At 45.0% G+C, this 19,813-nt stretch overlaps 1 long non-coding RNA gene across 2 annotated transcripts in view; it reads right to left on the reverse strand.

Annotated features, from left to right (window-relative positions):
* The window catches only part of LOC138581600 (uncharacterized), a 965,149-nt gene that overhangs the window by 678,080 nt on the left and 267,256 nt on the right, over positions 1–19,813 (reverse strand). The window contains exon 3 of one of the 2 annotated variants that reach the window (XR_011304989.1): positions 13,650–13,688. The exons of the other annotated variant lie outside the window; for it this stretch is intronic. This is a non-coding gene — a long non-coding RNA (uncharacterized lncRNA). Of the gene's footprint in view, positions 1–13,649; positions 13,689–19,813 lie in introns of those variants that run through there. 2 annotated transcript variants of the gene reach the window in all.

Raw genomic sequence — 19,813 nt, forward strand, 5'->3', positions numbered from 1 at the left:
AAAATAAGGGGGAACTAATGATATACATTCCCCTAGAGAGGAAAACATGGTCTATCCAAGAAGATGATCTCCCTCGCTCCCAGGTTACGATGATAGGCAATAGGAGATGAATACCTCAGGATTTCATACCATTTATCCAGATGTCCCTGCTTTATTTCTCTGGTTGTTGATTTCCTATAATAAAGAGCTGTGCAATCCAAATTAAAGTCACGCGTTCTGATAACATTGTTGGGATTTACATTACGAAACCACATCTCCAGGGTTGGCGTTTAATATATACATATATTACAGGGCCTGCGGTAGCGTCCCTGTAGTTATGGTTCAGTTGATCAACCCATAGGAAGAGCACTTTTTGGGCGCTTATAACTTCACCCCCACGCTTGCACGAATCCTCACCAAACTGCAAAAGAAGTATATGGCCCCCTTGGATTGATTCTGTGAAGTTTGGTGAGGTTTCATCCAGGGGGGAATAATAATAGGGTGGGTCTCAAAATGTGTGGTTTTCCTCATAGACGAAATAGCAAAAAAAGGTTTTGCTCACGCCTAAAGCTGAAACTGCTGCATCAATTTTCACCAAATTTGCCGAAGCTTGGTCCTGAACGCGTGCTTTTGTAATTTGGGGAGAAATCCGCCCACTCAATTTTTATAAAACAGACAAAAAGTAGGTCCCAAATAATTGGATATATCTGGGTTTAGTCCGCGGACTCACCTCCCTGTTTGGTCTGCAGACTGGCCTGTGATTGGTCCAGGGAATTGCGTGATGTTTGCGGACATGTTCGTGGACATCAGACATGCCCGCTGATTGGTTGATGAAAAGATTTAGATCCGTCAAATTTTTGAATACGCCCGCCATGTTGGATTCCCTGACAGCGGCCGGTATCCTTGAACATCGCGGAATAATCATATTAAAAAACACAACATTGCACTTGTCAAACTAGGAAACAATCTCTTGGGAGGTGAGGGGGAAAGTATGACCAAATCATATATTCGGTGCTGGAGGCTGAGGGGGTGTCCCCTGCAATCTTGCTCACTATATTGTGGCCCCCGCAGCCATCCCCCCAAGAAAAGAAAAGGAAACTGCAGCGCCAGTTCCTGATCACCGAAGATCCAAGGTAAGTAAAGGTGTGGGGATGTGGTGGGGCGTGGGTGTGGTGGGGGTGTGGTAGGGGTGTGCGTGGGGGCGAGTTCCAAGTTGTAAATGTTCAGGGGAGAAAAGACAGAAGTACAAGTTACTTACTAACTGTAACATTCTTTCGACTGGATGTTCCTCCCACGTATTCCTCATCTTATGATATTCGTATCCACCGGCTTTGCTGCTTTGGAATAAAATGACTCGGCAGAGGTCGCTGTGCACGAGGTCCTGGTGTCGAAGTTCCTCAACTTGCTCCATACTGTGTCGACGCCACCATCAGTATAAGTAGCTCTTGCCGTGCCCGTTGGCTTCAGTTCTGTTTTTTTGAGGAAATATTCGAGGAACACCCAGGCGTGCCTCATGACTGAAAGACCCTTTGTGTGAGAGAAGTGTAACAAACGTAAACTGTACTGCGGGGTAGGATGGGAAGAGTGATGAGGAATATGTGGGTGGAACATCCAGTCGAAAGAATGTTTCAGTTGGTAAGTAACTTGTTCTTAGAATGGATTGTGTCCCCCCACGTATTCCTCATCTTATGATAGACTCCCATAGCAGTGGTAATTTTGGAGGTGGGAGTACTAATTCTTTTCATCATGGACGGAATGGAGTACTGCTTTGGCAAATAAACCTTCATTGGAAGAAAAGGCATCTAAGCAATAATGCTTGATGAAGGTATGCATTGATGCCCATGTTGCAGCTGACCAAATATCTGCTGCCGGGACTCCCCTCTTCAGAGCCGCAGAAGTAGCCATCCCCCTAATGGAATGGGCTCAAAGCCCATCTGGTGGCTCCTTTCCCACAAATCTGTAGCACTCAATTATAGCCAAAATAATCCAGAGGGATATGGTCTGTTTTGTCACCGCTAATCCAAATTTATGGCCAGTATAACCTACAAAAAGTTGGTCACCCTGACGCAATTTTGACATTCTTGAAATGTAAAAACGGAGAGCCCTTTTACGGTCCAGTCTATGCAATCTCTGCTCTTCTTTGCCGAAATGAAGAGGAGGGTAGAACGTTGGTAATATGATCTTTTGATACAAGTGAAAGTCAGAAACTACTTTTGGTAAGAAAGAGGGTTTAACCTTAAGAAAGTAAATCACTAACCGTGCAGGCTGATGTTAAGGCCACGAGAAGGACAGTTTTTAATGTTGCCTCAAGTGGCAGGAGTGCGGAGGCTCAAAAGGTACACAAGTTAGAAACTGAAGTACCAGATTTGAATCCAAAGTTGGGACATGAAAAGGAACTGGAGGGTGCACATTAGTAAGCGTTTTCAGGAATTGAATGATTAATGGAATTTTGAAGTAGGAAACCTCTTCCAAGGAGCACTTGAAAATGAACAGCGCAGCAAGACATCCTTTAATTGTCCCGATCTGGAGCCCCAGATTTGCTAGATGCAAAAGGAAAGAAAGCACCATTTGGGTGCCACATTGAAAAGGGTGCACATTCCTATCCCTGAACCAGATACTGAATGTATTCCAATGACATCAGTACAGGGATTTAGTTGCAGGCCTTCTGGCCGAAAGACAAATCTCCATTACGTCATCTGGAAGATCCCAATACTTGTATCTCAACCACTCAGAAACCATGCGTGAAGGTTGAGTGTTTTGACCTCTGAATGGAGAACATGACCTTCATCTTGTGAGAGAAGATCCTCTCTTTGCGGAAGACATATTGGAGGGCAGATGGACATGTCCAGAAGGTCCGGGTACTACGTCCTCCTGGCCCAATCCGGGTCAATTAGGATCATGGTTGTCCCGAACTTTCACAACCTCCTCATAACTTGAGGAATGATGGGGACTGGAGGAAACGCGTACATAGGTGGAAACTTCCAGTCAAACCCAAATGCGTCTCCTAGAGCTCCTCTCGGAGGAAATTCCCTTGAGCAGTACTATTCACACTTCCGGTTGACCATGGTCGCAAACAGATCCACTTGAGGGGTTTCCCAAAGGGCAAAGATCTCCAGAAGGACTTCCTGAGCTAGATCCCACTCGTGGGAGACTGTGCTCCGCCTGCTCATAGCGTCTGCCGCTGTGTTCTGCTCTCCGGCTAGGTGAACAGCCGATAGAAAGATTCCTTCTCTTATTGACCAGAACCGGAGCTGCATTGCCTCTCTGAACAGTGGTAGTGACCCTACGCCTCCTCTCTTGTTGAGTTAGTACATGGCCACCGTGTTGTCCATCATTATCAGGACATTCTTTCCCTGTATGGAGGGCAGGAAGACCTTCAGTGCTAGTCTGATTACACTCAGCTCCAATAGGTTGATGTGTAGTTTGGAGTCCGATGTAGACCAATGACTGCTGATTGTCAGATCGTTGGTGTGGGCTCCACAGCCCATGAGTGAGGCGTCCGTCACTACTGTTATCTCCGGCCATGGTTGCCAAAAAGATTCTCCCTTGAGGATGTTGTCGTTGCAAGCCCACCATAGTAGATCCTGAGTGACTGCGCACGGGACTTGCAGAAGATCCGACATACTCCCCGAGAATTGGAACCACTGAGTTCTGAGGGCCCATTTAAGAGATCTCATCCTCAGTCGATCCTGTGGCACCAGAAAAATGCAGGATGCAGCCCGAATGGCAGAACTCGAAACTGATAGTGAGAACCACCAACCGTGAACCTCAGGTACTTTCTGTGCTTGGGATGAATTGGCACATGAAAGTAGGCATCCTGGAGGTCCAATGAAACCAACCAGTCTTGGAGTTAAAAAAGAGCCTGAAGGATCTGAGAAAGGGTTACCATCTTGAACTTGCCCTTCCTTAGGTACTTGTTCAAGTTGTCCAAGATGGGTCTCAATCCTCTATCCTTCTTTGGGATGAGAAAGTAGGGGGAATACCAACCCTTGTTACTCTCCGCTACAGGTACATGTGCTAGTGCACCTTTCTCTAGCAGGGTTAAATTTCCTGCACAAGATGCAGATCTGGAATTTTGACAGAGTAGGTTCCCAGTGGATGGTCCTGAGGCCTTTTTAGGAAGGGAAGGCGGTAACCTGGAGCTACTGCCTCCAGTGCCCAAGCATCTGAAGTAATGCCCTGCCATTCTCTGCAGATGCTGTGAGATTTTGCCTCTCATCAGGGTTTTGTGTGATAAGGCCTCAGAGTGACTTGGAGGCAGATGCAGGAGCTGCTGAGGGCAAATATGCCGTTCTCAGGGCTGGTTTTGCACTTTTACCTCGTCCACCACAAGGGACAAAAGAGGAGTAGCACCGAAAAGAACGACCTCTCCAGGAAGATGATCCCGAATAAAGTTTCTGAGTCTGTCACATAGAGGCACTAAGAGATTGAACTGCCGCTTTTGAGGTCTGCAGTTTTTCTAAGCTTTCATCAGCTTTACTGCCAAACAGCCTCAAGCCATCAAAAGACATGTTGAGTAGTCTGGCCTGCACGTTTGGTGCAAACCATGACTTCCTCAACCATGCAAATCTGCATAGCACTGTGCTTGCAGCTATGGATCTGCTGATGCTATCAGCAGTATCCAGTCCAGATTGGAGACATTCCCCCATTGCCTCCTTTCCGTCTTTGACAATATTCAGGAAGCCTTCCCTTTCCTCCCCTTCTGAATATGATCAGTTGCCGCTGAAATTCAGTCCCACAGGGTATGGGTGTACCTGGCCAGGGTACAGGTGACATTTCTACACTTGAGAGCCGGAGGTAAAGATTTTACGGGCCCAAGCATCCACCTTCTTATCCTGTTTATCCGGGGGGATAGATGGATAGGCTGTTTGTCTTGATGAAGTTGCTGCCTGACTGACCAAATTTTCTGGAGTGGGATGCCTCCTTAAGTAATCGGGGTCAGAACTCGCAGTTCTGTACTTCTTTGGAAATATACTCTTTACTGCAGCAGCAGTTTCAGGAACCTCCCAGTTTTTTCCCACTGTTCTCTGAAGTGCTTTATGGAAGTTGGAGAGCTGGGTCTTTTTGGGGGCACTGGTCAAGTATATCAGTCATATCATCCTGAACAAATGTGGGTGATGATCTACCCCAGCCCATGTATTCCACAACCCTATTCATCACACTTGTGTACCCTGAATCTGCATGGTCAGGTTTTGCAAACTCTAGCTCTCTTGACGTATCAATGCCACTAGCAGAGTGAAAGGTGTCACACTGGTCTCACATTTTTGATTCTGGATCGATTAATTCTGCAGGAACCTCTCTGGTATCATATTGCACTCCAAAAGGAGAAATGTCCTCTTCTTCTGAGGCACCTTCTTCAAATATAGAAGACATAAAATTAAAGAAGTCTGACTTAGGTAAAGGAGTAAATCTCCTTTCCTCTGGTTGAGTTTGGGTCGAAGGAATTGAGGGAATCTTCAATGGTATCGAAGGAATCTTCGAAGGCACTGATGATGTATTCGACAAAGGAGTCAAAAAAACCTGTGGCTTTGATGTTAAAGCCGTCGGCGCCGATGGCATCATCAAAGTCGTTGAGTGTTTGGACAATTTATGTTTTCTTGTTGGTGTTGGGAAAACACTTGATTCTCGAAGAGTCTTCGACGATTTTACCTCGACTGGAGATTTTCAATGTTCCCCTTTACTACTGGATCTTTCCACAATAGTTCCTGACTTCCCTGTGTCATCCAACAGAGCAACCGTGGTCTGGCTCTTTTGAGGTTTCTTAGAGGGGGTCAAGGCTGCATTCTCAAAGACCTTCATCATCTTCCTTCTAAATTCATCCCATTTTCCTGGGGAATCCGACTTGGTCGGACATCTTACCGATGCGGTAGACATATCAGAGGAAGAGGAGGGAGATTTATGTCTCCATTTAACCTTCTTTTATGAAGAAGATGAAGAATGTCTCAATCTACTCTGTGATCGAGACCTCTTACAATGTTTACAGTGATCCGATTCCTTCGAATCGCTCAACTTTTTATATTTTTTTGATGAGGCCTTCGAAGAGGCCTTGGAAGCTTCCCACCCCACCGCCAGTTTACCTTTCCTCTCACAAAGAGCCTTCTCTTTCATCGACTGTCAGGAACCACAGTAGCCGGTTCAATGGTCTGAACCTCGGCACCAAAGACAAACGCAGTGAGGGTCCGTAATCAACATTTTCGATCCGCAGTGGAAATTTTTTTTAACCCCGTCTTGGGAGTAGAAGGGGTGGAATAAGACGACATTTTCTTGAAGAAAATTTCGAAGCGTGCCGTTCACAAGAGCGGAGCAATTGGAAAAATGGAACTGAAGCCAACGGGAACGGCACAAGCTACTTAGCTGATGGTGACATGGACACGGTACGGAGCCAGTCGAGGAACATCGACGGCATGACCTCGTGCACAGCGCCCTCGGCTGAGAATTTTTTTTCCAAAGCAGATGGTGGGTAGGAATATCATAAGATGAGGAATAGTATGTACTGTGTACTAGATTAGTAATGGATAATGAGTACGAAAATGTGTAGGAGGTGAAGTTGAAAGTTCCTAGATCAGAAGAAAATGCAGTTCTGAACTGTCTTCAAAGCACAGATCCGATCACGAAGTGCAGACGCCTTCACAAACACATTACAACACATCACCATGCCACGCGCAAGCGTATGGTCACATGGCACTGTCCATGGTAACGTCTGCAATTAAGTCATCTACGGATGCAAAGTTATTTCAAAAAGTTGCAAAAAGTGTATAGACGTGTTAAAAATGATGCTACAAGGACTCCCAAGATGGCCCCCAGTGCAGGGAGATGTGTCTAAGTCTCTCTCTCGTGCCGGGCCGCCACGAAGCACCGGAATAAAGACAGATAGTCCACAATACTATAGGGAAACACCAACCCGTGACTTCGCTGAGGCTGCTGGTGCATCAGGCAAGAGGTGGTCGCCCCCTCGGAGCAGACAAAAAGAGAAGTCGGAGTGGAGAGGTACAGCCACCCCTCCCCCTCCGAGGAATCTCACGGGAGCCCGCAGATAGGAGGGAGCCCGCTGGGGGAAGTGGAGGCAGCAGCGGGGAGCCTGCAACGCGGATCGCACAGGTCGGCACCCGTGAGAGGCGGAGCACCCCCCACTGGCAAGGGAGGAAACTCAGCTCCAGAGGAGCCCTGCAGAGAGGTGCACCGGGGAGTCCATAGAACGCTCCAGCGAGGGACGGTCCGGCCCCACAATAAATGAAGCAGAGCACCCAGAGCACCCAGAGCACCGGAGCTTGGACAGCAAGCCAGTCTGCCACATTCGCCAGGAGGTGCTGAAGGTGAGTGACTCCCCCCAAATCCCCCACACGCAAAGAAGGCAAAGGGGCAACTATCCCACGTGAGGCACCCCCCCACAACAAAGTACCCCCAGTGGGCTAATGTTCAAGGCCACACGCTGCGGGGAACAGAGGGAGCTCCAAGTGAAGGACACCCCCGCTCAAGCCCTCCACGGGCTGCGGGGGTAGCAGACTGACGCCCCCAGAACTCTAATATAGGTTCAGCACTCCCAAGGGGCTATAGAGACAGCACCCCCACACTGCCAAGACAAGGTCTCACCCCCTCCTATTTACCCTCCCATCGCAGTCAAGCAGAGGACAGCAAGGACAACAAACCAAGGGCTCAGCAGTGAATTCACTGTAAGGCGCCCATTCCAGCAGAGGAGCTTCCCAACAGGACCATGTCCAAGGCAAAGGGGAAAGAGGGCTCGACCCAAACGAACCCTCCATCCACCCAACAAGATGCTAATTATGATGCAAATGTGGTCATCGGATACCCTGGTACACACTAGTGGAAAGGTTCAGGAGGACCCCCCCCCAGTCAACCGCAACCACCCCAACTCATGCCAACTACCACCATCAAGGGAGGATATGCATACATGGTTCATGGAGCTACAGGACAAGTTTATGTCAATGGTGCAGGACCAGTTCGCCACGTTGAGAACTGAAATGAAGCAGGTGGTCCAAGAACTGAAGTTAGATGTGGACGGACTGGAAGAGGGGACAGACACGCTCGAGAGAATTGTCCAAAATGCAGAAGAAGAAGCACAGCAAAACAGCGAGACAAAGGAACACCTGATGAGGCTGACCCACAACCTGGAGATCCAATGTGAGGACCTACAAAACAGGTCCCGCAGATCCATGGAACATGGCGGAGTCGGTACTCGATAAGGATCTCAAAAATGCAGTCCAGGAGGTGTTTATAGATATACTGGAGGTGCAAGAGTTGGAAATCATTGGGATCGACAGGGTGCACAGAGTGGGCCCAAAAACAATAGGCACACCAGGGGAAAGGCCAAAAGATGTGCTGGTAGCCCTCTCCTCATACCCGCAAAAAGAACAAATCTTAAGGAGGGCGAGAAAGCTGGACCACATAAGGATGAATGGGATGGACATTCAGCTATACCAGGACCTGGAATTGGTGACATTACAAAAAAGACCAATGCCAGGACCTGGCATTGGTGACATTACAAAAAAGAAGAGATGGCCACACTAGTTAAGGAATTGGTGGCGAGGGAAATACAATACAAATGGATGTTTCCGTTTGGTCTGCTGTTCGCGTGGGATGGCAATTAAAGAAGAGTGACTACATGTGGAGAAGGGCTCCACATAATGGACAGGGCAGAGGGAAGGCAAATGGAGAATACCACAAAAGGCTGAGAGGCTGGTAAGAGGTACGACAAAAGAAGAAGCAAAATGGAAGGAATAACCCCACGAAGACCACAAATGAATAGAGGGGAAGTGCAGTCAAGACAATTATGTAGGGGACACAGCCAGAACAACCAGAGGTTAGAGAGGTTAACAATTAAGGATATCCGGAGAATGCACAATTCGGCGGCAGGTAGGGGCCCCGGAATGGGAATACACTAGGGACTGAGGAAGATGCAGGGTTTAGGAACCCCTGCAAAGTTCACCCCGAGTTCATTGAGGGCTGGGAGTGATAGGCTCAACGCCCTAGCATCCATAGGTACCCGGGCCCTCCTCAGTATTACAGTTGGTTCAAAGTTTATAGTTGGGGAGAGATCAGGAGTTTGGGGGGGTGGGGTAGGAGGGGAACTCCGGAAGATGGAAGGGATCTCAGAATTCGGGAACCTATAACACTCAAAACGGGCTAAGTCAATATGGGGAAGCTTAGAATTCTATCATATAACATAAGGGGCCTGAAATCCCCTGTGAAGAGGAAAAAGATAGAGAGCATGCTCAAGAGGGAAAAGCCACATAAGAGCCCAGGACAAACTGAAGGTGTATCTCAGAGGGTACAAGATACAAGCTCAATCCAATGCCATAGATAAAAGGGCCGGGTGCTGATAGCAGTTAAGGAGAGAGCGGACGTCATATTTACTGATAAGCTAACGGATAGGGATGGGAGGTTTGCATTTGCCAACATTATGGTAGACGGTAGCCGTCTCACCCTGCCTACGATATATGCACCCAACACGGGTCAAGACGGTTTGTCTTAGCCATGCACGGTGGAGGCGTGTGTTATGGTTGCTTAGCTTACCATAACTGGTGACTTTCTGAGGTTTTTCGGGTTTACCTATAACCATAACGTCCCTATAACAATGTTTTTCCATTGAATTTCATAGGTTTTTATTAGTGCAACTTAACCATAACGTCCCCTTAACAATGTTTTTTCATTTAATATATATATATTAAAGGGCCTGCAGTAGCAGCCCTGTTAGTTATGGTTAAGTTGATCAACCCATAGGAAGATCACTTTTTGGGCGGCTTATAACTTCACCCCCACCCTGCACGAATCCTTGCTAAACCGCAAAAGAAGTATATGGCCCCCTCGGATTGATTCTGTGAAGTTTGGTGAGGTTTCATCCAGGGTGGAAAAGTTATAAGGGGGGTCCTAAAATGTGTGGTTTTGTATTGGCTATAAAGGTTTTTCTCACGCCTAAAGTCGAAACCGCTGGACGGATGTTCACCGAATTTGCAGCAGGAGCACAGGCTTCATCCCGAAAGCGTGCTTTTGTAATTTTGGTGTAAATCCGTCCAGAAGTTTTTTTTTAAAACAGCCAAAAAGTATGTCCCAAAAAATGGGCAATATTGGATTCGGTCCACTGACCCACTTCCCTGTTTGTTCTGCGGAAATACCTCCAATTGGTCCAGGGATCTGCATGATGTTTGCAGAGATGTTAGTGGACATCACACTTGTCCACTCATTGGTTGGTGAAAAGCGCGAGGTGCGTCATATTTAGGGGAACGCCTGCCATGTTGAATTCGCAGACAGCGGCAGGTATCCTCAAACATCCCGGAAAAACACAACATTGCACTTGTCAAACTAATGAAACAATCTCTGGGGAGGTGAGGGGTAATAAGGATGGGATGGGATATGGAACTGGCCAAAGTGACCAAGCTTAAAAGCCTGAATGCGTGATGTATCCAAATTGCGGCCGAAAAGTTTGACCAAATCACAAATTCGGTGTTCGCGGCTATGGGGGTGTCCCCCGCACCCTTGCTTACTATATTGTAAGCAAGGGTGTCACCTGCAGTCAGCCCAAATAAAAAAAATAAAACATGCAGTGCTGGTTCACGATCACGGTAGTGAAAGGGAACAGGTGTTGCAGGGACACAAGGTAAGAAAGGGTGTGGGGGGTTTTGTGGGGGCTTGGTTTGGGGATGTGTGGGTGGGGGCTGGTGCCATGTTGTACATTTTCAGGGGAGAAAAGACTGAATATTATTTCGGAAAAATAATCAGTCTTTTCCCCCTTGAATATTTGGATTGTAGGCTTTCAAACCCGATCAATGGGATATGGCCACAAAAAGCCAAACAAGCAGGCAGTCCGTGAACAGTCCAGGGGCAGCCCTGTGATGTTCGAGAACATCTGGGATGTTCGGGGGCATCCATACATATTATTGCATCGCAGGGTTGGTGAAAAGCAGGTGTATAACTTTGGCGCCACTCAATGAAACTGCATGAAATGTTGCGATATCACTGTAGACTTGAGTTTGAATGGTTCTACAAAGTTTGGTGCTGTTTTGCCAAGAGAGTTCAAAATTAGAGGGGCATCGCAAAATATTTGAACGGCTTATAAATGTGGTTCTATTTCACAAATCTGCACATAAGTGTGCACAATGATTTAAGATCCAGATTTGAATGCTTTCGCAAAGTTTGGTGGGGTTTTGTGAAGAGATGGCACATTTCTAGTGGGGTTTCAAAATGTTTAGATGGTTTATAACTTTATTGCCATTTCTCGAAATTGCACAAAAGATTTTCGAAAGATTATAGAACGATACATTGATTTTTTCTTCAAAGTATGAATGGATTTTGTCAACGCGGAGCAAAGTTAGTTATATGACAATTTTATGTATGCACATTTTGACACTTTTCAAAAAATAAAACATGGATGGTTTGCAGGAAAGTTGTGCAAGGAGCATTGGCAAGGACCTGCAACCATGGTTTTGCAAATGTCTCTGTTTTTTTATTTTTTGAAAAGTGTCATAATGTAGGTACACAAAATAGTGATATACATTTGGTGACTGAGGTATAGCCTGTTGGTATGGGAAGTGGCCAGATTGTCCAGGTCATGGCCAAAGCCATGACTCGGATAATCTAGCCACTGCCCATGACCACGAAGGACTGGCAATGGGGTTAAAGTGGGCATAGCCACCAGGGCCTGGCTATGTGGTGAAGTCTTTCAAAATTGGGATAGGTTTGAATGGGAAAAGAAATTCTGCCCATGGTTAAAGTTCTGTTTGTGGCTACAGCCTGCAGTGCTGCACAGGATTGCATTAACATATTGCTGCATACACTCCGACAAAATGCTAATCAGCAGATAATTACCAAGCACGCTGAACCAGGTGCCCACGTGGTCACCAAGCCACCCCTTGAAATCATTAACCACCCTTATTTGTGACCATAGTGGGACAAAATATTGGGATTTGATGGCAGACTCATTTCCACAACCTTGCAGCAATGACAGGCCCACAATCCACATGCCTTGAGAAAGGCCCTAGATCGCTGAATCATGTGTCAGCTGACTTCTATCAAAAATATAGCATGAAGAATGGTTTTGAAGACTGCTTCATTACGACAACAGTTACTTATTGAATAACAGTGCTGAGGTGAACAGGACTCACTCTCCTATTCGGAACCTAACACTTGAAGAAGGAAGGGCACATTCACAACGAACCCCATCGCTTGCAGCAGGGTAATCTTTCTAAAGTGCTAGATGAATCGCAGTGATCTACCCATTCTACCACCCTGCAATTACTTGATAATCATGAACTCTGATTTGATTATTGGGGCATGCAACATGACCAAATCCTAGGTTTGAATGGAAGAAATATTCTGCTTGCGGCTACAGCTTTAAGTGCTGTACTGAATTAAAACAAACCTGCATCAGGGACATCAGCAAGGACCTGAAAGCATGATTTTGTAAATCTATATTGTGTTTTATTTTTCCAAAGTGTACAAATGTAAGCACGATATATGGTTGGTGCATGGACAACGGGCCTGGCCCTCACCAAGGACAAATGCCTAATCTGAGTTGCTTATTGGGGCATACGGCATAGCCGAAGCTCTAGGTTGAAATGGGGAAAACATTTCTGCTTAAGGCTGCAGCCTGAAGCGCTGGACGGGATTGCAGCAAACTTGCGCAAGGAGTGTCAGCAAGGACCTGAATGGATGCTTTTGCAAATTGGCCTGTGTTATATTTTTTTGAAAGTGTCGAAACCTAAGCACGAAAAATAGTCATATAAGTTTGGTGCATGGACAATGGGCCTGGCCCTCGTCACGGTTGAATGCCTACTCTGATTTACTTAACATGGCAGACGGCATGGCCAAAGCTGTAGGTTTAAATGGGGAAAGAAAATCTGCTTGCGGCTGCAGCCGGAGGGCTGGATGGAATTGCAGCACAAGGAGCTTCAGCAAGGACCTGAAAGGATGCTTTTGGAAATCTGTCCAGTGTTTTACTTTTTTGAAATTGTCCAAACTAAGTACAAAAAATAGTGATATAACTTTTCTATCATGGGCAGAGGGCCTGGCATTTGACAAATGTCTATTTTGATTTGTCTATTGCAGTATGCGCTGCTGATAACGGCTCACGTAAGCATGTATTGCAAACAATATGTTTTTTAAAGGTTTATAGTTCTCGCATATATGTTAAAAGAGGAACTATTAATAACTTATATACAGTGATGTAATATTATGAAACTATTTCCCTTATGAAAATGTATTCAATGGACGAAAAAACGTTGTTAAAGGGACATTACAGTTAAGATGTACCCCAGTCTGGGGACTCCTGTGCTCCAGCAGTTAGCTAGTGGCCTCACACCTTGGGAATCGCCCGGCACGTAGATACCAGATTTAAGTATGATGTGTTATAACAGCCACATATGCTATGGCTTGCTCACTTTCATCCTTCAGATTAAAGACATCACAACAAATGGTTTCACCATTTCCAAATGCTTCCAAATACTACACGTTATTCTGACCTTCCTTAATAGGTGTTCAGAGCCTTACTACTCTTTCAAATGTATCACTGTTGCGGTTTATACTTAGCTCCCCTCACCACTAAAGGCAAAACACTCCAGTTAAAACCTATTCAGAAATAGACCACCAAGATCATTCAGCTCACCTCATTTACTCCACATTCCAAATCAGTACACAGAATAAAGAAAATGGACACTTACCTGAAGGTTGGGATCCAGTGTTGCCTCCATAGTTGCCTGCTAGAAGAGGATTGAAAGAAAAAGTTGAGCCATTCTCTGTTTGCATTGCATATAGGCTTGCTCGTATTGCACTGTTACAGGATAATGGCTTAATTACAGTACATAGATAGGTGGCTATGTTACATTTGCTCACAGGAGAACATGGCTTGGTTGTATTATTTGGTAGGTGCCTGGGTTACAATGGCCCATACCTGAGCCTAGATAAGACGGATTGGTTACTCATGTGATAGTGCAGCACAGGGTTACGGGTTGAGCTGCATATCATGCTTCATTGTCAATAGAATACAGTTCTTTGATATTAGACATGTAGTGGTAGCTGTGAAGAGGCCTTAAAGCGGTGTGTGTGACTTTTTAGGCAAACTGTCTTGTTCTGATTGCTTCCAGTGCCTGGAGGCAATGAAGGGTATGCTCGCCTCTCCCACTATGGCATGTTTAACTCTGGTAACAGCAATAGATTGGCGTATGGTGTTCTTGTGGGTCTGAAGGCATAAGGAATGATGACTCTGTGAGATAGGTAGGGGGTGCTGTGTGATGGATGCATTTGTGCATGTGTGCGGGAGAGCAAGCGTTTTGAAAAGAATGCACTGGCGGACAGGCAGCCAGGGTGCTTGCTGTCTGGCTACTGAGGTGTGTTCTCTTTTGTGGATGCCCACAGCTGCACAAAGGGCGTTATTTTGAATGGTTTGGAGTTTGTCCACATTTTTTAGTTGAGATGTCCATGTAGATGACATTGCAATAGTCCAACCTTGAGCCTATTCAGGCTCTACAAATTGACAGGCAATTTGTGGTGGAGAGCAACGGTCTGGTGGCGTTGAGGAGTTTGGAGTAGTAGGCTGCCAAAGCAGCGATTGCGCTCTCTTGCCTAGACATAGTTAGGTTCGAATCTAAATAGAATCCCTGTGTTTTGACTGATTGGGGGATGGGGATGGTGGTGTTGTTGATGGTGAAGGATAGATACTGGTCATCAAGTTTGATGGGAGAGTCAGTGGGGCTAACAATAGTAGTTCAGTCTTATCCCCATTTCAGCAAAGCACATTTTCAGCCATCCATGGTTGAGAAACTTATAAAAGTATTGGACTCTATATGTGTATGATTTTTGAAAGCCCACTTGGAACTATAGAATGAGCCCAATTTCTCTACTCAGGAATCCATCTCTCTAAGCAACAATGCTGCAAAGACTGTGCTACAGGAGTCCAGGATTCCTATTGGTCAATCATTTCTTGGGCTCACACTCTATCTCCTTTCTTATAGATAGGAATGATATAAGAAAGGTTCCAAGTAGGGTGTAAGATATCTTTCTGGATAATATCATCAACCAAAAAATACAGGATGCTGGCCATAACTCCTCAAGACCTCTTCTCCTCTTCCTTCTCTCTCCCTCTACCCTGCTAACCTAGCTCCGTGCTCTTTCCCTCTCTCCTTCCTCTTCCGTATAGCTGCTGTCTGGCTGGCAGGTGTATCTCAGAGTTTCACAAGTCCATGGCACTCCCTACCAATCCTGTTACGCACTTGACTCAGGGCCCTACACGCCACCCACACTCACTGCACTTAAGAATGAACCCAAGAAAGTGACTCTCTCTGCACTTACCCCAGTCTCCTCCGACCGGGTGCACTTGGATCTCCCCTTCCTGTGACCGTCTGTGCACTTGCATGATCCGTACGCACCATGCCTGAAGATCGTCTGTTCTCCCTTGTCTTCACCCCTTAATTTGCACTGGTAAAACTGCATAATCCTCGTCAGGCCTATTTGCTGTAGCTCAAACTGTTAAAAGCATTTTTCGCACTTACTCTGCCTGTGCAGACTATTATTGGCTCAGAATAGATAGGCTCTGTGCATCTTGTTTTTTTCCCTTGTTCCCACCCTCCTTGAGCGCTTTGAAACACTCACCTGTGTATAGGCGCTTATAATAAAAAATACTATACCATACCATTCGTGGACAGTAGATAATCACATGTTTCAGAGTTTCAGGTGCATTTATATTAGGGCAGAGGCTACAGCTATGTTTGTACTACCAAGCACAATCGTATACCTAGCCTATTCCAGGGGACCAATCTCATTAAATGTGATTCGCGTATATAGGGTTCCCAATTTATTGCAGGGAAAGAGTGTCAGGCAGCTAGTTAAGTACTCACGTCTATGAACAACAGCTGCATATTCCGAATATAGAGAATAGGTTCCCATTTGCTTTATGGTTTGCCTCCATTCCCACAGATATAACTTTTTCTTTACTCCGACTGGATTGTTTCTTAGTTCCCATATATCGGAGCCAATTTCTCTCAATATGAATTATTGTCATGAGGCAAACAATACCAGCGAGGGAATCCTGTTCTTTAACAAACGCTGTCTGAGATCCGAAAATAGAGAATTCTTAGGCAGACAGACAAACTTTGCAAACAATGAAGGAAAGCTTTTTTATAGTACCAAGCATTTTAATGAAATCAAGCCCAGCTCATGTCTGAGAAATGCAGTTTGGAACAGACACTGCAATTAAAAGGGTCCTCGTCTATAGCAAGCCTTTAAGTTTGTTAGGAAAGTCAAAATATCTAGACCATGAATGAAACCTGGGCCTATTTTCCCAAAATAAAACTTATTTAGTGGTAAAACTTAAACCCTCTGAAAGAGCCAACAAATACACTGAATTTGGGCCTGCAAAGGCTTGATCTTATCCCTCAGTCTCTGTTCTTAAAGTATCCTAGTGGAGTGATTAGAAATTGTAAAGCCCAGGTAGGTCAGCACGTCAACTCTATTCAGTTGTGTATCGCCAAGCGACCAAAGACAGATCGTACTGACCTGTTTCTTTGTTTAGATAATGATTTTTGATCCTTAATCTCTAAATTGTTCAGATCTGCACATAGCGAGAAACGTTAAATTTTTCTCTGTTGCTCGATATGTGTAGGGTGAAAAAACAATACATTAGCAGCTAATGCAAGCCAGTGCAGTGGAATCTTTCGTGAAGGCAGCTGGAATGACCCCATAATCTGTCGGATAGGCAATTTATACATTGAAGAACTTGGGGCGAGGATACCACCCTGGAGCAGGCAAAATAGATCACTAAAGAGCACAACAGAGAACAATATTTTGTCAATTTTAATAATCCTTTCAGTATCTCTCAAGTCCTCAGCTTAGACAACAGTCTCTCCCTAATAACTCGATCAAAAGCACATGTCATGCCTATGCTTGCAATGTAGATGTTTTTACCCAAATTCAAGTGAGAAAGAGCATGGAGATGAGATAGCAAAGTGCCATTGGGAGAGGTGCACTGTGATTTTTGAAAGCCTATTTGAAACCATAAAATGTGCCCAATTTCTCTACCCAGGAATCCATCTCTCTAAGCAACTATGCCGCAAAGACCGTGCTGCAGGCATCGAGGATCGCTCTTGGTCCATCATTTCTTGGGCTCTTGCTCTCTATCTCCTTTCTCTTATAGATAGGAATGATATAAGAAAAGTTCCAAATAGGGGTTAAGATATCTTTCTGGATAATATCATGAACCAAAAAATACAGGATCCTGGCCCCAAACAAGTTGTTTGACTTAAGGATACAAGGAGACATTCCAGTAGTCCAGTTCTAGGGCCTTTAAAGTCTACAACTTTATGATTGCTGCCAGGATGCCATCTCCCAAAAAGTGTCCTTCCCATTTAGGAAGTTCATGAAGTAGCAACCACTACTGTTAAAGAGGAGGAGTTAATGGCAGAATATATAGTCTTGAAATGAGACACCCACGCCTCCTCCGTGATCGTACAAACAACAATGTTGGTTGCATAGAATGATCATAGTTGGTAGCTTCCCAAATGTATGAGGGTCTCTTGCCATTAAGTGTGTACAAAATATTCTGGCTATCATTCACTTCAATATCTCATGCTGTTACAAAAGTTTTGAAATCTCTGTCGAAGTCTCTAGTTAGCCTTGGTCTATACCTTAGGATACATCTCAACTCTGCAATTATCAGTTTTTAGGCTTCTGTTCTTTGTTCATTATAGACATGTTCTACTATTTTTCTACCCCCACAAATACTGCTTAAAAATCTTTATAGGCGAGCAAAAATAGTCTCGCTATAGGTAAAAACACTTCTTACACCAAAAGCCAAATTGTTCTCAAAAACAATTAGCAAAGACAGATTTAGTTTTACTGAATTCCAAAGTACACTAAGACCATTTCTACAAGGAAGAGTAAGAGTGAAGGAGGGATCCCACCAAGACCTATGAATGAAATATTGTGTGTAAAGTTGATAGAGACGTCAGTGCTTATGAGGTTGGACTGGTTAAATAAGGGTGAACTAATGATGTAAATTTCCCTAGAGAGAAAAACATGGTCTATCCAAGGGGATGATCTTCCTCACTTCCAGGTTACGATGACAGGCAATAGGAGATGAGGATATCACCTCTATAATTCTCAAGTTGTTGATTTCAAGAGAGAGCAAGTTTCCTTAGATGAAGAAGCAAGATCCCCTATAATATGGAGCTGCATAATCTGAATTAAAGTCACCCGCTATGATTCTCTCCCCCCTCTCCCCTGCTGAACTCCTGGCTGATACTGAGACTGCACTGGTTAGCTGGCCACCCACCTGATCTCAGGCCCTAGCCCTGCCAGTTGCACACCTATACTGCCTTATTAGGCAACTCCTGCACCTGGGGACTGTTTTCTGTATCCCTACAGTCCGCCCACCAGCACTTATGTCTGTACTCACCCTGCACAGCCACCAGATGGGCGTTCTTTTATTTATCTTGAGATTTATTATCCCATGTACTGCACTTTAACCTCCCCCTGTCCCCCGCAATTTTCTTTTCCCCCTTCCTTTGCACTTGCGCGATCTGAATTACACCTGGCCTAGTGGCCTAGTAAGATTGCTGTCTGTCCAAGCTTGATTATTAATATATATTTATATATATATATGTATATATATATATATATGCACTTTTTGATGATATGTTGTTGTGTTTTGGGTTTTTATGCACTTTTTTATCAGTCACCATGGAGGTTTTGTTTTTATTCTTGTTATTGTGAATTGACATCACTGCAGACTAGAGACATTGAAGAAAAACCGGGGAAGAGTAGAAATAGATTTTTATATTGAATTGAAGTTGAAAGCACTAAGCACTTTATGATAATTAGAGGTTGATATGCACTAAAGCACCAGGCACTTTAGCAAGCTGCTAGCACTAGGCACTTTTGTATGCAATATGCACTTTATGTATAAAAGCACTAGGCACTTTATATAAAGAGATTGTGCAATTGTCGCCGTCAGCCATATGGCATTATAGCGATTGGACCGTGTTTGAATGGAGGCACTTTTATTGGAACTAATATAATGGGTTAGTTGGTTGGACAATCCATATTGAATGAAGAGTAAATCTCGAAATGATTATTTAATCATGGATTAACGTAGCTCAACTTTGTAGGGACTAAGCCCTGTTCAAAGATGTCCGTCGGCTGCACAAACACAATTATGTCCCCTCTTTTATGTTCATGGTCGTAGGATCCCCATGTCCCATTTCTATGTCTGCAGGCATGTTTTATGTATTTAAACACTATGGTGGCAGCACATGGGTGGTGTGAGCAAGCGGCAAGTAACGCCGCGAAACGCGCCGACTTTTCTGGGAAGCTAGAATGTTGTATTTTAACTAATAAAGAAGCCATCATGGATTTGCTGGTTATGGACTGATTATTGAAGCATGGTATGAAGGAGAGTGCTCCTCGCATAACTGACGTTCAGTCAGTTCTTTTGAAAACATATTTACACGTTGCAGCGTGAAAACGTTGAGGAAGCACCGGTGGGGAAAGCATCAGTTGAGCGCACGGCAATCATCACAAGAAGAAAGACGGATGTCCCAGAGCAGCTCTGGCTGTTTATAAAGTGAGGCAAAGGATGCAGTATCGCTATCTGTGGCAGTCGAGGCAAAACTCAATGCGGCGGATCTGACCTGTACGTTGGAGAACGTGTCGGAAAAGTGAGGACAGGTGAGTCAGTCTTGTCTTCCCCGTCCCGTAACTGCTTTTGCCACGCAGCACTTTTAAACAAAAGCTACATTATTCAGCCTTACATAAATCCACAACCGGCATGATCGACTGAGAGAAGTGCAGTTGGTTCCTTCACAGAACGTAAAAGTCATTCTTTCCAACATAA

The sequence above is a fragment of the Ambystoma mexicanum genome, chromosome 1p (genome assembly GCF_040938575.1).
Source record: "Ambystoma mexicanum isolate Mex_15411 chromosome 1p, UKY_AmexF1_1, whole genome shotgun sequence".
Taxonomy (NCBI): Eukaryota; Metazoa; Chordata; class Amphibia; order Caudata; family Ambystomatidae; genus Ambystoma; species Ambystoma mexicanum.